Here is a 5000-nt window from a genome sequence, read left to right as displayed (position 1 = left end):
TTTTTTGTGTGTGTGATTGTGCATTTCTGTTTGTGTTTGTGCGTTTTTGTGTGTCTGCGTGTGTGTGTACGTGCGTGTGTGTGTTTCTGTTTGAGTGTGTGTGCGTGTCCATGTCTGTGTTGTGTATGCGTGTCTTTTTGTGTGCGTGCGTGTGTATCTGTATGTCTGTTTGTGTGTGTGAGTGTAGGTTGTGTTAGTGTGTTTGAATGTCTGTGTCTGCATGTCCGTGTGTGTGTGTGTGTTTGTGCGTTTTTGTGTGCGTGTGTCTGTTTGTGTGAATATGCATGTCCGTCTGTGTGTGTGTGTGTGTGTGTGAGTGTGTGTGTGTGCATGTCTGTTTGTGCGCTTGTGTGTGTGTGTGTGTGTGTGTTTGTGTGTGAATGCATGTGTGTGTTTGTGTGTGTGCATGTCTGTTTGTGTGTTTGTGCTTCTGTGTGTATGTGCGTGCGTGTGTGTGTGTGTTCAAATGTGTTTGTGTATGTGTGTGAGAGTGTGCATGTATTTATGTGTGTGTGTGTGTGTCTGTGTGTGTCTGTGTGGGCATGTCTGTTTGTGTGTCTGTGTTTGTGCAGGTCTGTTTGTGTGTGTGTATGCATGTCTGTTTGTGTGTGTGTCCATGTGTTTGTGTGCACATGTCTGTGTGTGCATGTTTGTTTGTTTGTGTGTCTGCTGTGTGCATGTTGGTTTTTGCGTGTTTGTCTGTAGGTGTGCATGTCTTTTTGTGTGTGTGTGTGTGTGTGATTGTGCCTGTGCGTGCGCGTGTGCATGTCGGTTTTTGTGTACGTGAGTGTGTGTGTGCATTTCTGTTTGTGTGTGTTTGTGTGCGTGTGTATGTCTTTTTTGTGTGTGTGATTGTGCATTTCTGTTTGTGTTTGTGTTTGTGTGTGTCTGCGTGTGTGTGTACGTGTCTGTGTGTGTTTCTGTTTGAGTGTGTGTGCGTGTACATGTCTGTGTTGTGTATGCGTGTCTTTTTGTGTGCGTGCGTGTGTATCTGTATGTCTGTTTGTGTGTGTGAGTGTAGGTTGTGTTTGTGTGTTTGAATGTCTGTGTCTGCATGTCCGTGTGTGTGTGTGTTTGTGCGTTTTTGTGTGCGTGTGTCTGTTTGTGTGGATATGCATGTCCGTCTGTGTGTGTGTGTGTGTGAGTGTGTGTGTGTGCATGTCTGTGTGTGTCTATTTGTGTGTGTTTGTGAATGTGCAAGTTTGTGCGTGTGTTTGTGTGTGTTTGTGTGTGCACATGTCTGTTCATGTGTTTATGTGTATTCGTGCCTGTTTGTGTGTGTCTTTGTTTGTGTGCGTGTATCTGTTTGTGTATGTGCAATTTGGATGTGTGTGTACATGTCTGTTTCTCTGTGTGTGTTTGTGTGTGTGCATATCTGTTTGTGTTTGAGTGTGTGTGTGTCTGGGTGTGTGAGTGTAGGTTGTGTGTGTGTGTGTGTTTGCATGTCTGTTTGTGCGCTTGTGTGTGTGTGTGTGTGTGTGTGTGTGAATGCATGTGTGTGTTTGTGTGTGTGCATGTCTGTTTGTGTGTTTGTGCTTCTGTGTGTATGTGCGTGCGTGTGTGTGTCTGTTCAAATGTGTTTGTGTATGTATGTGAGAGTGTGCATGTATTTATGTGTGTGTCTGTGTGTGTCTGTGTGTGTCTGTGTGTGCATTTCTGTTTGTGTGTCTGTGTTTGTGCAGGTCTGTTTGTGTGTGTTTGTGCAGGTCTGTTTGTGTGTGTGTCCGTGTGTTTGTGTGCACATGTCTGTGTGTGCATGTTTGTTTGTTTGTGTGTCTGCTGTGTGCATGTTGGTTTTTGCGTGTTTGTCTGTAGGTGTGCATGTCTGTTTGTGTGTGTGTGTGTGTGTGTGTGTGTGATTGTGCCTGTGCGTGCGCGTGTGCATGTCGGTTTTTGTGTACGTGAGTGTGTGTGTGCATTTCTGTTTGTGTGTGTTTGTGTGCGTGTGTATGTCTTTTTTGTGTGTGTGATTGTGCATTTCTGTTTGTGTTTGTGTTTGTGTGTGTCTGCGTGTGTGTGTACGTGTCTGTGTGTGTTTCTGTTTGAGTGTGTGTGCGTGTACATGTCTGTGTTGTGTATGCGTGTCTTTTTGTGTGCGTGCGTGTGTATCTGTATGTCTGTTTGTGTGTGTGAGTGTAGGTTGTGTTTGTGTGTTTGAATGTCTGTGTCTGCATGTCCGTGTGTGTGTGTGTGTTTGTGCGTTTTTGTGTGCTTGTGTCTGTTTGTGTGGATATGCATGTCCGTCTGTGTGTGTGTGTGTGTGAGTGTGTGTGTGTGCATGTCTGTGTGTGTCTATTTGTGTGTGTTTGTGAATATGCAAGTTTGTGCGTGTGTTTGTGTGTGTTTGTGTGTGCACATGTCTGTTCATGTGTTTATGTGTATTCGTGCCTGTTTATGTGTGTCTTTGTTTGTGTGCGTGTATCTGTTTGTGTGTGTGCATTTTGGTGTGTGTGTACATGTCTGTTTCTCTGTGTGTGTCTGTGTGTGTGTGTGTGTGCATGTCTGTTTGTGTGTCTGTGTTTGTGCAGGTCTGTTTGTGTGTGTGTATGCATGTCTGTTTGTGTGTGTGTCCGTGTGTTTGTGTGCACATGTCTGTGTGTGCATGTTTGTTTGTTTGTGTGTCTGCTGTGTGCATGTTGGTTTTTGCGTGTTTGTCTGTAGGTGTGCATGTCTGTGTGTGTGTGTGTGTGTGCATGTCTGTTTGTGTATGTCTGTTTGTGTTTCTGTTTTGTGAATGTTTACACTTGATAGTGTGTATGTGTTGGTTTTGTGCGTTTATGTGTATCTGCATGTCTGATTTTGCGTGTCTGTTCATGCGTGTGTGTGTGTGTGTGCATATCTGTTTGTGTTTGAGTTTGTCTGTCTGTGTGTGCGTGTGAGTGTGTGTCTGCATGTCTGTGTGTGTGTGTGTGTGTGTGTGTGTGTGTGTGTGTGTGTGTGTGTGTGTGTGTGTGTGTGTGTGTGTGAGTGTGCATGTTTGTGTGTTTGTGTGTGTGTGTATGTACATGTCTGTTTGGGTGTGTGTGTGCATATCTGTTTGGGTGTGTGTGTGCATGTCTGTTTGTGCGTGTGTGTGCATGTCTGTTTGTGTGTGTTTTGTGTGTGCATGTCTGTTTGTGTTTGTGTGTGTGTGTGTGCATGTCTTTTTTTGTGTGTGTGTACATGTCTGTTTGTGTGTGAGTGCGTGTGTATCTGTGTGTGTGTGTGTCTGTGTGTGTGAGTGTAGGTTGTTTGTGTGTGTTTGAATATCTGTGTGTGTGTGTGTGTGTGTCTCTTTGTGTCTGTGTGAGTGTGTGTGTGTGTGTGTGTGTGTGTGTGTGTGTGTGTGTGTGTGTGTGTGTGCATGTCTAATTTTTGTATGTTTGCACGTGTGTCTGTGTTTGCATGTCTGTTTTTTTGTGTGTGTGTGTGTGCATGTCTCTGTGTGCATGTATGTGTGCGCGTGCGTGTGTGCGTGTGTCTGTATGTGTGTGTGTGCATGTCTGTTTGAGATTGTGTGTGTTTATGTCAGTGTTTGTGTTTGTTTTAACTTGTTTGTGTATGTGTGCATGTTTTGTGTGTGTGTGTGTGTGCATGTCTGTTTTTGTGTGTTTGCACTTGTATGTGTGTGTGTGTGTGCATGTGTGTGTGCATGTGTGTGTGTGTGTGTACGTGTGTATGTTTGTGCATGTCTGGGTGTGTGTCTGTTTTTGTGTGTATTTGCACTTGTGTGTACGTGTGTGTATGTATGTATGTTTCTTTGTGTGTGTGCCTGTGTGTGTGTGTGTGTGTGTGTTTGTGTGTTTGTTTGTGTGTGTCTGCATATCGGTTTTTGTGTGCATGTCTGTGTGTGTGCGTGCGTGGGTGCATGTGTCTGTTTACGTGTGTGTGCATATGTGTGCGTGTGAGTGTGCGTGTGTGCATGTCTGTTTGTGTGTGTGTGTGTGTGTTTGCACGTGTGTGTGTATGTCTCTGTGTATGCATGTCTGTTTTCTGTGTGTGTGTGTGTGTTTGCGTGTGTATGTGTGTGTGTGTGTTCATGTCTGTTTTTGTCTGCACATGTGTGTCTGCATGTCCGTTTCTGTGTGTGTGAGAGTGTGCATGTCTGTTTGTGTGTCTGTGTTTTTGCAGGTCTGTTTGTGTGTGTGTATGCATGTCTGTTTGTGTGTGTGTCCGTGTGTTTGTGTGCACATGTCTGTGTGTGCATGTTTGTTTGTTTGTGTGTCTGCTGTGTGCATGTTGGTTTTTGCGTGTTTGTCTGTAGGTGTGCATGTCTGTGTGTGTGTGTGTGCATGTCTGTGTGTGTCTGTTTGTGTGTGTTTCTGTTTTGTGAATGTTTACACTTGATAGTCTGTATGTGTTGGTTTTGTGCGTTTATGTGTATCTGCATGTCTGATTTTGCGTGTCTGTTTATGCGCGTGTGTGTGTGTGCATATCTGTTTGTGTTTGTGTTTGTCTGTGTGTGTGTGTGTGTGTGTGTGTGTGTGTGTGTGATTGTGTCTGTGCGTGCGCGTGTGCATGTCGGTTTTTGTGTACGTGAGTGTGTGTATGTCTGTGTATGTCTGTTTGTGTGTGTGTGTGTGTGTGTGTGTGTGTGTGTACCTATCTGGTTATGTATGTGTGTGTGTGTGTGTGTGTGTGTGTGTGTGTGTGTGTGTGTGTACACTACCGTTCAAAAGTTTGGGATCACCCAAACAATTTCGTGTTTTCCATGAAAAGTCACACTTATTCACCACCATATGTTGTGAAATGAATAGAAAATAGAGTCAAGACATTGACAAGGTTAGAAATAATGATTTTTATTTGAAATAAGATTTTTTTTACATCAAACTTTGCTTTCGTTAAAGAATCCTCCATTTGCAGCAATTACAGCATTGCAGACCTTTGGCATTCTAGCTGTTAATTTGTTGAGGTAATCTGGAGAAATTGCACCCCACGCTTCCAGAAGCAGCTCCCACAAGTTGGATTGGTTGGATGGGCACTTCTTTGAGCAGATTGAGTTTCTGGAGCATCACATTTGT

Source organism: Lampris incognitus, unplaced genomic scaffold (assembly GCF_029633865.1).
Source record: "Lampris incognitus isolate fLamInc1 unplaced genomic scaffold, fLamInc1.hap2 scaffold_104, whole genome shotgun sequence".
Taxonomy (NCBI): Eukaryota; Metazoa; Chordata; class Actinopteri; order Lampriformes; family Lampridae; genus Lampris; species Lampris incognitus.
Note: the sequence above shows the minus strand (reverse complement) of the source record.